Source organism: Mesocricetus auratus, unplaced genomic scaffold (assembly GCF_017639785.1).
Source record: "Mesocricetus auratus isolate SY011 unplaced genomic scaffold, BCM_Maur_2.0 Super-Scaffold_100676, whole genome shotgun sequence".
Classification (NCBI taxonomy): Eukaryota; Metazoa; Chordata; class Mammalia; order Rodentia; family Cricetidae; genus Mesocricetus; species Mesocricetus auratus.
Window position 1 is genome coordinate 36511659 of NW_024429266.1, and position 15588 is coordinate 36527246.

The following is a 15588-nucleotide window of genomic DNA, read 5'->3' on the forward strand; positions in this document are numbered from 1 at the left end:
CTTAAATGCTGAGTCATCTCTCCAGCCTTCAGAGTCATCTTGTAAAACAAACTTTTTCTGTATTAGTCAAGGTCCAATCAATGAGGTTTTAGGTATTTCAAGCAAGGACTGCTAATGTAATACTTTGATTGCCTAATGTTGATAGAAGATACAGGAATCTGCCCAGAACAGGCAGCCAGCACTGTCTCTACACTGGGTGAAGCTGGGAGCCAGAACCCAGAAGCTACTTGACCAGGAGAGTCTTACCTTGTGGTGGTGTCTAGAACTTCAGAGAGGGTCTGTGGGACGGAAGCTACAATAACAAAGGAGATTGTTGCTGTACAATGCTGACCATAGCCAAGAGGGAAAGTGAAAAGTACTCTGGCTTCTTACTCCATTCTATATTTCAGCTTCATGCTACAGTCTCCAGTGGCCAAACCTTCCTGGGAGTCGGATGTCAGAGGTATCTAAGAGATGCTAAAGGTTGAAGATAGAACTTACAGAGAGTTGGAGTGAAGCCAACTACTGGCTTATGGTACATCCTCAGGTACTGACTGAACTCTTCACGCAGGCCAGGCTTGGCTCCTGAAAAGAACAGAGGTTGTTAAATTTGTCTATCAACGGTACCACAGCCCAAGGTCAGCATTTCTAAACCAACCATCCTCCCTCACCCCTCTTCCTTCCTCATTTCCTCTCTCCCACTTTCTCTGTCTCCATACACAGCCTCACTGGAGGGACAGACTTCTCTGTTGGGTAAGGGACTGAGTGGATGAAGGAAGCCTTTCTAGGGCCCTATTAAATCTGGAAATATAAGCACAGAACATTCTTCTTAAGTATGTTCAATGGCAGATTGTCACAGATGCACAAGCAGTGTGGTGCATCTAGAATATAACCCCAGTGTCTCTCTGCTCTGTTATCAAAAGCTTTCAGGTTCTATACTAGCCTTATTTTCTGTTGTCATAATAAATGCCAGACACTGGGTTTGTATATAAACAAAAAGAGGTACATCTAGCTCACAGATTTGGAACCCAAATGATCAAAATTAGACATGTCCACATTAACTCAGCCATGTCACATCATGGCAGATTGTATAAAGGAGAGAGCATCGGCTAAAGGGAGAGTTCACATGACAATCCGGGAAGCACCAGAGAGTGGGGAACATCAGTCCTGCTAGTTTGTAATAGTCCTCTATAAAGAACTAACCAGGGTTCTGCAAGAATTACATTAATTCCTTCCCAAGGCAGTGTTCCCAATGACATCATTACCTTACACTCTTTAGGTCCCGCCCAAGCATAGCCATTCTGGGAACCAAAATTCTGCACTTGAATCCTTGGGGGAATACCCCAAACCATGTCCACATCAATCTCACCCAATCTTTTTTCCCACGTGTCTTCAACTGGAGTGCTCTTCTTGACGTTTTACTAACACTTTAGCTCCCATGCCTTTGCAAACATAGCTTCTATCACCTATGATCTATCCATTCCTCCAGAACAACCCAGACCATCTTTTCCACGAAACATAATTCATTTCATCCAAACTACAGGGATCTTTATCATCTTCTCAGAATTTCTAAAGGTTTAATTAGAATTGACTGAATACTTGGTTAGAGCATCACTTTGCTCAAGATGGACAGTTTATCTCTTCAGAACTTTCAGTCCCCTCTGAACCAGGATGTCCTTAAGTCTTTGGATTTCTCAGCGATGCCATTACTATGCTCAAGAACAAATAATGTTGAACTTATTTAAGGTTCTTATTAAATAGAACTTTATGCAATCTTGATGATCATGCTCTCAGTAACTAAAATCAAGAAGAAGAAAAAGGAAGTAGCAGGCGGGTAGAAACAAGTGTATTCAGCTACCAAGAAAGCCTTTAAAAGAGTGCATTAGAAATAAGACAACAGCACAGATAGCAGAAGCAAATGTGAGATCCTGGAGAAAGAGGCTGCCCTTAATTAACAGAAACTGAAAAAAAGGGGAAGAAGGTGATAGAGGCTGGGGATGGAGGGTCAGGCTGAGAAGGCTCAGCAAGAGAAGTTTTTGCAAGGCTGGTGACTTCGAATGTTACGTTTAGCAATGAATAATAAGTAACTAATGTAGTGGAAAGTGTGGAGCTGGTTTCTCAGGGTGTAAAAATGAAGTCTGTGAAATGATGATTTAAATGTGAGGGTTTAAATCTGTGTTGAGGGTTATAATGTTGGTCTGTTTACCAATCCAGACAGTGCCAGCAAGCATGAATGGATTTTCTTTGTGGAATGCTGAAGCTTACAGAGTTGCAGGTGTTGTTTACATGCTTCAGGGTTTTCATCTGAAGTGTGCTTGTCACTTAGCACAGTCTTTTGGAGAGGGCTGCCTGAGTTCATCCTGCCTTTAATACTATTTACCTGCCATGGGGCCATAGGAAAATTACTAAACCTTTCTTTTCCAGAGTTTATGTCATTTGTGCAAATGGGGTTATAGGACTTTTTTTTACAGTGTTGTCAAGTGGATTATTCAAGATAGATTTATGCAAAGTATTAAAGAGTCTCCGTGTTGTAAGAGTTAACATGCCATTATTATTGTTGGTGGCCCTTTGTGCCATCTCCAAGGCTCTGAGGATGGGGCTGGCTCTTTTATATTCTTGCAGGTAGATTAAGTAGGACTCACTGCTGATTGGATGTGAAGTCCAAGAGGAAGGTGAGGAGAATCTTGTCTTGCATAGACAGGAGGATGGAGCTGCCATCACTTCAGCTTGATTGATTTAGACACAGAATATGACACAGGTCTGGGTGGGATGACTTAGGAGTTCTTGCTTGAACATATTGAATTTGAGTTTTGTGTTTGATATCCAAGTGAACAAATCATGTGAACAGTTGGTTATATGACTCAGAGGTTTGGGAGAAAGATCTGGACCAAGATAAAGAAATTTGGAGTTGACAACATATAGACAAGATGAGATGACATCACCAGGAATGAGCATAGCCAGACAAGAGAAAAGACCAAAAGCCAAGTGTCAGGGTCTCCAATGTAAGGAATTAGGCAGAAGTAGAAGAGCCAGCAAAGATAGACAGAACACTGAGCATGGTATTGTGGAAGCCAATGAAAAAGATGTTCAGTGGTGGAAAGGTGACCAGCTGGGTCAAATAATAGGAAATTTCAAGTGTTTTAGTTATCTAGCATTGCATAGCAAGTTATTTCAAATCATGGTGGCTCAAAGGAACACACACTTAACACACGACTTCTGAGAGGAGAGCATCTTGGAGTAGCTAGTAAGTGGGCAGTGGTGACTCCAGGTCTCTTGCAATACTGTAGCTAGGCTGTGAGCTGAGGCTTTGGGTCTCTGGAGACTCTGGTAGTGTTGGAGAATCCTATCAGAAGCTTACTCTTGCGATTCTCAGTAGGCCTCAGTTCTCTGCTATGTAGACTTTCTGAAGGGTTTTGTGATGTGGCATCTGGCTTCTCTCTGAGCAAGGGAGGTGGGAGAGAAAGGGAAGGAAAATGTATGAGAATGAATGGAGACTCTCAAGATGGAGGTGACTATTTTAGAAGCCGAATTTGAGTGCACCATCATTTCAGAATGCTCTTGGTTATACAGACCAAGCCTGGTATAGTATGCTTCATTGGTTATGCTTTGATCTGAGCTCCAAGTGTTTGCTTTCTGCCTTCTCTCATTCACTCATCCTTCTGCTTTCTACTGGGATCCTCTGCCCTAAAACCTCCATTGGACATGCTGAGATGGGCTATTACTTTCTCCACTGTCCCAAACACTCTCCTTGCCCAATTTGTTGGGAACATAAAGTAATCATGGATGCTCTCCTAGCAACCAAACCAAAGCTTGTAGCTACTCTTTTTCTCCTTCCTTACAGACTGATGCTCATGAAACAGGAAGAAAATAGCCAACTTGACATTAATGTGTTAATGCCACCTTCTGAGGCTGGTGCCTACCTCAAGAAAGCCTGCCTTGTCTTCACTCTGGGACTTACTCGTTGTTGCTTCAACTCCAGGCTTCTAGGATTGGGGGTTCTACAGGCTGATAGAATCCCACAGCAGGCAGATTCCTAACAGCCCCTGTTGTACAATGAAACTGCCCCATGCTTTGGGGGTTGAAATGGGGCAACAGTTTACTTTCCCTTCCCATACAGAAAGTCAGTGAATTCAAGGGTCAAGCTTTTTGTTTCCACAGTGTTCCCTAGAAACTCAGAAGGGGTATACATTTTTAAATTAAATTATATTGATAGATATTTCCCTTGTGATCTTTGTATCTTAGGAAGTGACTTCTCATACTTCATCTAAGCTAATTCTTCATATTAAATTATTGGAAGTAAAACATTTTTTATAAATAAATGAAAAGTACATGAATTACTGAGGAAAAAAGATGGTTGTTCCCTATTATTGATGAGAAAACATATGGTCTAGTTAAATTATCTAAGGATAACAGGCTGGTCAATGCAGAGCCGGGCTGAGAGGAAGTGGAAAGAAGGAGGAGAGGGTGTGGTTGACACCTGGGATGAACTCTGTAGGGGAGGTCTTCTGGCAGCTGCAGAGGCTTGTGTGTGGGATGCTGCCCTTTGGTCCTTGCTGAGGGAGAGCTGGGTTCCCATAGAACTCCAACACTACTCTGTCTTGCCCAACCTGGATCACCTTTCACTGTGACAACTCTCTGTTCTGTCTTGTGCTCAGGGAAGATATCTACGCACGGGGCTGGATCTAACCCTGCAGGGGTTTCCCAGACTTTCACTGCAAGCCAACTGAGCCCCTCTCTGGCATCATTAGACCCCTTTTCATTCCTATCAAAGGGCCAGAGGTTACCTGAGCCAGCTTCAGACAGAACTCCCTCTTGTCTGTCCTCCAAGTTTCTGAGGATTCCTTTCAGGATTGTGACCTTTCCACCCTTCCTTAAAGTTGTGGGAGTTCTTCTTCCCAAAATAACCAGAGTCAGTCAGTGATGGCTTGCCGGAAAGTTGCAATTAGCTTTTCACTGTGAAGAAAGCACAAAGTTACTTTTTAAATGAAAAAAAAAGTAGAAGGAGGACCCATAAACCCCCCCCCCAAAGGTCCCATGAGTCAATTAGAAAACACAGAGTTATTTCTGGGGAGAGCTATTCTGACAGGAGACAGGAGATGTATGGATTTTTTGGTTTCTCTTCATTGTTTCTACTGCTGATTGCATTCTCTCTTTCTAGTTTTGCAGTGGTGGCCAGAGGTGAATGGATTGTCTTCCCTCACAGTCCATTGATTTCTGTGTTGACACACGTCCTTTTCAGTCCAGAATAAGAACCAGCATCCAGCACAGTACTAGGACCATCCAAACCAGGACTAACACTTTTGGGCAGTGGGACTCTGTCAACAGAGCTGTTCAAACACAGACTGGATGAGTGTGTAGGGCATGCTGCAGAGCTGAGGCAGGCAAGGACTTCTATGATAGCTGGGGAGATCAATGTCCTCACTTCACACTCAGCTCCAGCTCTTGCCTTAGTCTGTTTTGTGCTAGAACAGAATACCTGAGTTAGGATGATTTATCCATTTAAATAGATTAACAGCATGGAACGTTTGGGAAGCCTAGGGCCATAACATCTACTTGGCTCCTGGTGACAAATTCATGCTGTGCCACCCCATGGTAGAAAGCAGAAGGGCAAAAGGTGCATGAGAAAGAAACAAAACACAAGGAACTGCCTCACTTAGCAACAAACCCTGTCTTACCATAGGGTCTAGCTCTAAGACAGCTCACTGGCTCGCACAGAAGGGTACTAATCCAATCCACCTCTGACCCAAACACTTTGCACGGAGCTCCACCCCCTAACCCTGCAGATCTGAGGAACTAAGGTTCTAACACATGAAAATAGGGGAGACACACTGAAACCATAGCAACACTGACAAATATCATGCAGACCTTTCTTAAGATGTGGCCCATTGGGCATTTCCCACATGGCGGTATGCTATAGATGATTTTCATGGGTGAGGACTTTACTACAAAAATCAACTACACTGAATCATGACTTCATAAGTACCACTGCTTAGCACAGAGCCCAGGTTAGCCAAGCTGTGGTGACTCACATTAACAGCGCAGAACTGGAGGAGAGGTCCTATGAAATGTGGTTTGGGGGCATTAGCAGCTTTCATTTGTGATTTTCGGTCCTCACTGTTCCAGCGTGCATATAGTATAGATGATTCACAAAGAACGTGGAGTTTAATTTGCTTTAGTCCTAGGCTACATCTCAGCATTCCTTTCAGTGGTACATTCTTGTGAAGATTTGAACACTCACAATGGAGGGTTATAAAAATCTAGCTCTCATTATTTCCAGAACATTATTCGATTTCTGAGTCCCAAACCACGTTAGTGGAAAGCAGCTTATCATTTCAAATTTATGCTTGTTTTTTTTTCCCTTAGTTTTATCCAGAGATCTAGTTAGGCCCCAATTTAGCATTCCCTTGACAAGGCACACATCGACTACCATTATACCTCCTATTCTTTTTTTTCTGGATTTCTTTCTGGGTTTGGGCGTCTGGCCTTCTGAGCCTTTGGGAAGGTCTGCAGACTGGCTGTGGCCGCTAGGGAGGTGCCTCCATCCCCTATATGTGAGCACTGTGGCATCAACTGTTGAAGCATCTATCCGGCATTTCATGCCTCTGCTTTCCTGGTGTGTCAGTCCAAACTCCTTTCTTGGGTTTCATAGTCCCTTCAGAACAGCTGGAAAGATAGCCATGCTTCTTTGGGACGAGGTGTATGTGATGGACCTCCATGTTTCCCTTGGGGCATGCTGGGCTCCCATGGATCGGGTCCATTTGCAAGACTGTTCCTGCCCATAGCTGTAGAGAGTGAGCAGACACACTTTGCTGCATGTCTGAAAGTTGTCAACTATTCTCTGTGCTGCTTTGATTTTCATGCCAACTTGACACAATCTAGAATAACCTGGAAGAAGGGTCTCTGACAATGGCTGTGAGATATTATCTTAGTCATGGTAATCGGTGTGGAAAGACAGATCCATGGTGGGCAGCACCATTTCTTAGGCTCCTGGGCCTGGATAAAAAGGAGACAGCCAGTTGTGAATAGTAGCATGCATGCATTTGTAATTTTTCTTCTGACTATGAATGTAATGTGACTAGCTCCTTCCAACTCCTGCTTCCGACATCATGGACTGTAACCTGCAACTATGAACCCAGAAGATCCTTTTTCCTTTAAGTTGCTTTTTTTTTTTTTTTTGGTTTTTACGAGACCGGGTTTCTCTGTATTGTTTTGGAGGCTGTCGGTCCAGCCCAGCCTTGAACTCACAGAGATCCGCCTGCCTCTGCCTCCTGAGTGCTGGGATTAAAGGCGTTGCTTTTTGTCAGGGTATTTTATCACTGCTGCAGAAAAGAAAATGAAGATATTTTCTGCCCCTTCTTCACTTCTCATAGACTCTGTCTTCAGCAGCCACCGCCAAGTAGAACAGTGTTACAACTGATAAAACTTTCTGACAGCCTCACTCAGAGCAGCAGGGATAGACCTTCCACGATCTTCCTGTACGTGGTTCTTCTTCTGCTTCTTCTATGCTGGCCACACTAGTGTTTTACCTGTTCAGGATGACTCTAGACCTGTCCTTTCTCTCCAGTGAGACATCACATAGCCTTTCTGTCTTCCTGAGTACCTAAATTACTTCTTCACCCCTCCAAATATCCACCAATACCATCTTCTCTCTGAAGCCTATCCTGCATGCATTGTTTAAATTCCAATCCATTCCAACTCCCAGCCGGTCTGCCTTGCTGACTTGTACATAACATGGAGTTCTCAGCTGTATTGTCATATCCTCCAGGCAGTCCCCTCAACTCCTCAAGGCCCTGTGCACACCTTATTATTTTTTCTCATCTAAGGACTAATAGTATTGTCATGCCAGACTCCATTAACTGTTTTGTTCTTAGCCCTGGTGCTAGCACAATACTCATTATAAACGTATCAAATAAGTAAATGGCTGGATGAGTGAATGTTTCCATTCACTTAGAAAAAAAGCTGATGGATTATTGAGAAGATTAGCTATTGAGGTTTGTAAAGCCTGAATGGAGCTTGACTCAAAAGGGGGTAGTTTATAATTTATACTATAAGTGAGGGTTTCTCACCATAGAGTGTCCATGCTATCTATAATTCTATAGATTGTAGATACCCCAGTGATTTTTCCATAGGAAAAAGCAAGCTAAATTGCTCAAAAGGCATGTGGCAGGAGGAAGCAGTCATTCTTTGGCTCTATAACAGGTCTTTCTTACACTGGCAGGCAGAGCCCCTTCATGTCTCACCTCTAAGAATCACACTGCCTGGCTGTCAAGAGGCCCTGGACAAGGGTGCCAATTTACTTAAGTAATTTTCATGTCACATTTAATGAGGAACCTGGCCTTAGAGACTGAAGTTTAGTTTGAGCAAATAGGTGGAAGTTTGATGAACTTCACTTGATTATATATTTCCTTTGTCCCTTCATGTGTCCCATTTCCTGCCTTTGTTTTATTTATTTGAGTATTTTTGAGACATATTCTCACATAGCCCAGGCTAGTTTCAAACTCAATATATAGCCAAGGGTGGCCTTGAATTCCTACTCTACCTGCCTCTACTGCTCAAGTCCTGGGATTGTAGGAAATTTTCATCACACCTGGCTTGGCTGTATATTTCTAGCCAAGCGTAATTTTTTAAAGATTTATTTATTTTATTTGTTTTTGTATACAGTGTTCTGCCTGCACACCAAAAGAGGGCATTGGATCTCATTATAGGTGTTTATGAGCCACCATGCCATTGCTGGGAATTGAATTCAGGACCTCTGGAAGAGCAGCCATCTCTCCCGCCCCTGCCAAAAACAATGTAAACGTAACTCGATATATATTCATTTTTAAAAATTAAACAGGGCATTTCTTATATTTAAACTTGTGAATCAGAAAGCAGTTTTTTCCACAGGCCACTTATCTTAATTTGATAGAAAGAGTTGTCATAATTATGGGATACTTCTGTATAAGAACATGATGAAGACAGTGAGGAATTTATCAATAGTTAGAGGGTGGTGAAAGACCCTGGCAGCTGGAGACAAAGGTAGATGGTGAGCCCAGGGGCCAGGAAAGGAGATGAGAGGGTACCCAGATTTGTTCTGTCCATTTACTCCTGGTTTCATCCCAGAGCAGAACTGTAACCTGTCATCTGTTGACAGGATGGCATGGGACAACCTGCTCCCCCTTTTCCCACACATGAGTGGGTAATCCCAGAGCTTCTTTTGTGATCATCCTATACAGTATTGCCTGGGGAAGCCTAGAACTCCCATGTCAAGCCAACAGAGTTCTTCATCCCCATTGTACCAAGCTTTGATAAAAAGTACCCCTATTCATCACAGTACTTCTGTGTGTGCCTACATGGTCATGTAAAGCCAGGCCTGCAGAGGGGTAGGTAGAACCAAGTCATAGCACACACGAAGTTATCTGCTACACACATGTACACATACTGGCCTTCTAGCCAAGACATAGGACCATTTTCATTCCCATCCTCTTTCAAAGTTCATCTTTCCAAGGAACACCAAGTGAGGAATAAAATCTTGAATTCTGCATGTAATTTTATGAGGAATGTGACAGTGGCTGAGCTGCAATGCCCCGTTGTCCTGTTTGTTAAGTATGTGTAATAAAAGCACTTACTTCATCAGGTGTGATTAGGAGCAAGGCTTTCTGGTCCTGCGTAAGTGTTCTAAAACTAAAAGAAAGCTCTCATTACCAGCACGCCCGGCATGGCGTGATGGATAACAGCAGGGCATTTAGAGTCAGCCGGATATGGATTGACAGCTTTGACTACTTGGATTTTGGGAAATTGCTTCCCCCTTTTAAAGACTCAGTTTGCTCATTTGTAAAGCTGAGTTAATAATAATAGTTGTCTCACAAGAATTTTTTCAATAATTAAATGAAAATGCAAAAGATTTACTGTGCAAGGCTCCTAAAAATATAGTTGGCAGCATAAGGCAAAGACTCAATAAATATTAGGTACTTTTTAGAGATGGTGATGGTGGTGATGGTGTTGATGGCGATGGGGATGTCTCTGCTTGACAGAAAGTCCTTTTCTATAGAAACCAATTGTAGTGCTCACTTACCCTCCCAAAACTTCCAGATTGCCCAATTGAACTTGATCCAATGTCAGATGAGTTAGTTGCCTATTGTTCCAAGGATTGTTGGAGCTAGAATTCCAACTTCAATGATTTAATGTAAGAAGGAAGCCCCAGTGTTTATGTGTAGTAATTAACCATGGCTGAGAAACAGATTAGTGTTAGAGGATTTGCTTCCTGGTGTGACCAAAATAATTAAATGGTTCCGCAGGCCATGGAGCATTTAAAAGCTTAGATTTGAAAGGCTGGATGTGGGAGCTTCTTCAGTTAATATGTTTTGGGGTGAAAGTAATGGGAAACCTATCTTAAATCGGCTTTGGGCTGCAAGCTGTACTGACTTATGTTGCTGGTGGTCTACAGTGGGGTGGCTTCCAGAGTGAATGATTGTGGTGCTCTCTTGCCATTCCCTGCCACGTAGCCTTTTGTCCTCCTCTCCTCCACATGCTAGCTTCATTCTCATGTATGTATGTACGCATATACATTCCTCTGTGGAGGTACGACATTTGTCTATTTGTGGAGGTCAGAGCCCAACCTCAAATGTCATTCTTCAGGAAGTTTTTCACTTTTTAAGATAGGGTCTCTCACTGTAGTGCAGGTTGCAGCATGATCTTAAAGCAGGTGAGAAATGGACTTAGAGAAGTGGGTTGCCAAAGGTTGCTTGACTGGCAAGTGCAGGACTGCAGCCCAGGCCAGAGCTTTGGACCGCAGACGGTGGACTCCTTCCACTCCTCCATGGAGACTCGGGCAGACTTACTGAACACTCCAGATTTGAAGCAGAGTGTTTTGCTTGGATGTTGGTTTATATTCAAAATGCACCAGCCTGTCAAATTGCTGTTGGACATTAGCCCATCCTTGAACAGTCACCATAACAACATGGACATATGGAGGGGAGTGTGTATTGGAAAAAAACTGATTCTAGTCCAGGGGAGGATGAAGCTTTGCAGGGAGTTGGGGGTGGGTCAAGAACTCGTCCTGGGTATGTTTCCGTAGGTTCATTTCACAGGACAAACTGGGAATGGTTCAGTGCCACAGTGTCTCTTTTGGAATTTTAATGTTCCAGTTCATTCAGGGGAACACCACTTAGCAACTTAGCTCAACCTCTCAGGGTGTCATGAGGCTTTAATACAATACAGTATAAAGCTACGATTTTCAGAGAAATGACTATTGAAAACAGGGCTTGCTGTACAACTGTGGCAGCTTGAGTTTGGACCCCCAGAATCTAAATAAGGCTGGGTAGTATAGCTTACAATCCTATCACTCTCATCATGAGAGGGGAGGTGGAGACGGGAAAATAACAAGAAGCTTGTGGGCTGGCTAGTCTGGCATATGTAGCAGTGAACAATAAAGAAATTCATTTTGAACAAGGTGGAAGACATAGAAAAGCAAGTCTATTCTCTGATGTCCACAGGTGCTATGGTGTCTGTCCACACTCACACACACTCACTTGCACACACACATATATGAACATACTCATACATATCACACACACAGTTACACAACACACAACATGAACATACACACACATGAACACTCATGGGCATGCTCATACACACACACATGCACTACTCTCTCACACACAAATATACATATCACACACACTAACACATATACTCATATACATGAATATACACACATTCACACAAATGGACATAACATATTACACACACTCTCACACATGAACATATTCTTATATATCACACACACATACAAATGAACATACTCTTACATATCACACCCTCACACACATGAACATACTCATACAGCATACACTTTAAAAACAAACACAAAGAAAATGCAGATTCCTCAGCTCATACAAGAGACACTGCATGAGCATTCCTGGAGAAAGGTCCCAAGTGCCTGAACTTCAAACCCAGTGCCATAGATGGCCAACAACCCCTCAGGTAGAGCAAACAAAAAGAATGCCTGTATTTTGCTTTTCCTTTTGTAGTTAGGTGGCAAGCAGGCACAGATAAGAAAAATACTAAGATGAAATAGTGTTTATGCACCAGAAAAGCCCTATTCTGGCCAGGTTTTTGAGGACTTTTTGAGTCATTTCCTCCCTCCCTCCCTCCCTCCTTCCAGAGGGAGTATCATTTTAGAATGGCTCTCAGTTGGTTATCTTACTGTGTCATATCATACCTTTGGACACCAGGTCATGGACTCCTTCCAGTCCTCCAGAGATTCAGGCAGGCCAAGGAACATGCCTGTGAGTCCCAATTTCTAATAGCTGAGAATTGAGACCATTTTGTCCTCTTCCTGCTCAGAAGAGACCTAGAGTACTGAGCAGGGATTGCTTAGAGACATCTTGTGGATGCCTGTGACCTCACTGTGCACCTTGTAGTGACCATCAGTCTGACTTCTGTCTACTGCTTCCCAGTGGTTCAGTATACAATGGAGATGTGTTCCTCATGGCTGAACTCAAGACTTTTGGGACATGAAGACAACTTCTCACAAAGTAGTTGAAGGACACACATGCTCTGGAGGAATCAGAAAGCCAGTGGTAGTGGGTCGGAGCCTAAGGGGAGATGGATGAATATCTTCAGCATGGTGGGCTAACCTGCCTGAGAGACACCAACAAGTCAAGGGAATGCATGGACCATTACTTCTAAGGCAATCATAGATGCATCGGTACTGATTAAACCTTTAGGGTGGATATAAAAGGGAAATGGTACAAAGGATATGCTGTTCTGTAGATGAAGATTTTGACATTTCTTCAGGAGGGATGTCAGGCCAAGCAGGACTGTAATCATTAAGTCTTTGTGGTACGGGATTCTTAGGTGGGGGATGGGGTAGGGAGGCTAATGCCCCCTATGCTGCTACCACATCATGCCTCATTAGCAGGGGAGGAGCCTTTCCGGAGCTTATGGGTTGCACTAACCCTTCTTCCTCCTTGAGATGCCTCATAGCTTAAAAAAAAAGAGCTCTGCCATTTAGCCAGATTGAGCAGGACAATGAAAAACAAGGCTTAAATGAGCAAAAGGAGGCCTCAGAGCTGTCATTAGCTCCTGCTCAAGCCAGGGTCTCAGAGCAGCAGTCTATCCTCTTTCTACTAGGGTGCTAGGGTTAGGGCTACATACAGCAAATTAGGTTCTCATGCTCTGCCCACAGTGGATTCTGTTCCCTGACGCTCCATTTATTCCATTTATGGGCTCAGATTGAATGACAACGATGGAGCCCAAAAGATACAGTGACGCAGTGCCACTGCGAATGCACATAAAACTTTATGAATACAATGTGTGTGTGTGTGTGTGTGTGTGTGTGTGTGTGTGTGGTTTCCACCCTTTCTTTTTAGAATTGTTTTTTATTTTTGGTTATGTGTATGTTTCCCACAAGTGTGTGTTCCCACAGAGAAAAGGACGAGAAAAAGGCTTCAGATCCCCTGGAACTGGAATTATGGGTAGTTGTGAGCTTTTGGGCTTGTGTTCTGGGAATTGAACCTGGTTGTCTGCAAGAGAAGCAAGCATCCTTAATTGTTGAGCCATCACTCATCCCCTCTACCCTGTCTTTGAGATAGGGTCATTCACTGAATTCAGAGCTCACCAATTTGTCTGCACTGGCTGGCCAGCAAGCCCCAGGCCTTCTCTGCTGGCATTATGATTATAGTTGTGCACACTGTGTCTGGGTTTTTACCAAGGTGCTGGGGATCCAAAGTCAGGTTCTCTTTCTTGTCCCACAGACACTTTGCCAACAGAATCACCTCTTTAGCCCCTGAATACCGTTTTATTAGAACACAGCAGTGCCCATTATTTAGTTACATGGTGCTAGGTTGCTTTTGTGTTTTAACAGCACAGTTTGAGTAAGTCAGAGATGGCATGATTTACAAACCCTCAAATGCTTTGCCAATCCCTGCTCTAGAAAGCCTGCACTGATGTTTAACTGCCTAGTTTTAAGGTGATACAGGCCACTTTCACGCAAGTTACTTTTCTGTTGCTGTGATAAAACACCATGACCAAGGCAATGTATGATATAAACAGTATATTTGGGCTCATGGTTCCATAGGATAAGAATCCGTCACAGTAGAGTGGATAGCAGCTGGAACTGGAATCTCACTAGGAAAACAAACTGCTCTTAAGGGTAGGTCCCATGTCAAGCAGTAGCTGGCCAACAGAAAACTCAACAGCATTGTTGGAGGTTCTTTGTCTTAATAAGGTTAAGTCAGGGCTTTTTTCCTTATTTCTTTGTTTTTAACCTCATAGGTCCTTTGTGTATGTATTATAGCTTCAGGTTTTATGTTCTATGAGATTCTTGTGTGTGTAAATGTGTTCTCTGTCTATATGTATTCTTGTTCTTCCTTTGGCTCTTTTTCTTGTTTGGTTGTTTGATCCTATTCCAGTTTGTGTGCTTTTGTTTTATCTTATTGTAGTATTATTCTGTAGATGCCTGTTTGTGAAACTGTATGGGAGATGATGTGGGAAGGAACTTGGAAGAGTAGGGGAGGGGAAACTAGAATATATTATCTGGAAAAATCCATGTTTTTCAAAAAGGAAAAAGTAAAGAATTTGCATCTTTTTTTGTTTGTTTGTTTTTCAAGACAGGATTTCTTTGTGTAGCCCTGGCTGTCCTGGAACTTTGCTCTATAGACCAGGTTGGCCTTTGGGATCTGCCTGCCTCTGCCTCCTGAGAGCTGGATTAAAGACATGCACCATCACTGTCAGACAAGAATTTACATCTTGAATCACAAGCAAACAGAGAGGGAACCTTTGAAATGATGCGTTATCTTTAAACTCTCAAAGCCTGCCTCCAGTGACATACTTCCTCAACAAGGCTACACCCCTAAACCTCCCAAAGAGAGCCATCAATTTGGGACCAAATATTCAAATACCTGGGACTATGTGGGTCATTTCTCATTCAAACATCTATTCACAATTCACTGACCAGAACAATTACACAGTTCCACTCAACCACTAGAAGCCCACAAGTACTTCCTATTGTGTTCTTGTGGGTCAGGGGTAACCAGAATATTGGGAAAATAGTTCCAATGAGCATCTAAGCACCTATCTTTGTTGAAGTAAGTACTAGGTAATGATATAAACAGATAAGCAAGATAGAATTCTTCATCACAAGAAACTCAAGGAAAGAGTCAGCATTTGGGAGTTGGGCTTGGGGAGGACTAAGACTAGGATAGAGTCAAGTGCCCTTCCCTAGAAGATGCAGACTGTCTCTATTGTTAGATGGGGAAGATATTCTGAGTGTGACAATAGAAAGATCAGGGCATTGGCCAGCTTGGCAGCAGTGGGGACAACAGATTCCCTTGAAGCACATTTATATCAATAATAAAAGAGTTGCTTAACAGGAATTCTTAAAGACAAGATGAGATAATTTTGTGTTTTGATATTTGTAAATTGATTCTGTTGAAGCCAGAGCTCTGCCGTGCATATTATTGCTGTTATAATTCTGGCAAAGATGTGATTCAAATTGGCAAAGTGTCTGAGAAGGGGAAATCCAGGAAGAATGGGAATGGGGATGGGCTGGGGAACAGACATGCAGAGCCAGATCCTGGCTTCTTGTTGCCTTAGAGAGCTAGTGGCCTGGGAGCTTTGGCT

At 43.0% G+C, this 15588-nt stretch overlaps 1 protein-coding gene and 1 long non-coding RNA gene across 9 annotated transcripts in view; one reads left to right on the forward strand and one right to left on the reverse strand.

Annotated features, from left to right (window-relative positions):
• Cacna1e (calcium voltage-gated channel subunit alpha1 E) overlaps positions 1–15588 on the forward strand; it is a 450477-nt gene that overhangs the window by 62586 nt on the left and 372303 nt on the right. The gene's annotated exons all lie outside the window — the stretch shown is intronic.
• On the reverse strand, positions 158–4954 carry LOC121136567. 3 transcript variants are annotated; one of them, XR_005873603.1, is made up of 4 exons: positions 4764–4954; positions 3182–3417; positions 481–564; positions 158–292 (listed from the first exon to the last, which is right to left on the reverse strand). It is a non-coding gene; the product is annotated as an uncharacterized LOC121136567 (long non-coding RNA). The 3 variants fall into 3 exon arrangements; XR_005873604.1 differs by lacking the exon at positions 158–292 and having other exon boundaries at positions 378–564; positions 3338–3417; XR_005873602.1 differs by lacking the exon at positions 158–292 and having other exon boundaries at positions 378–564.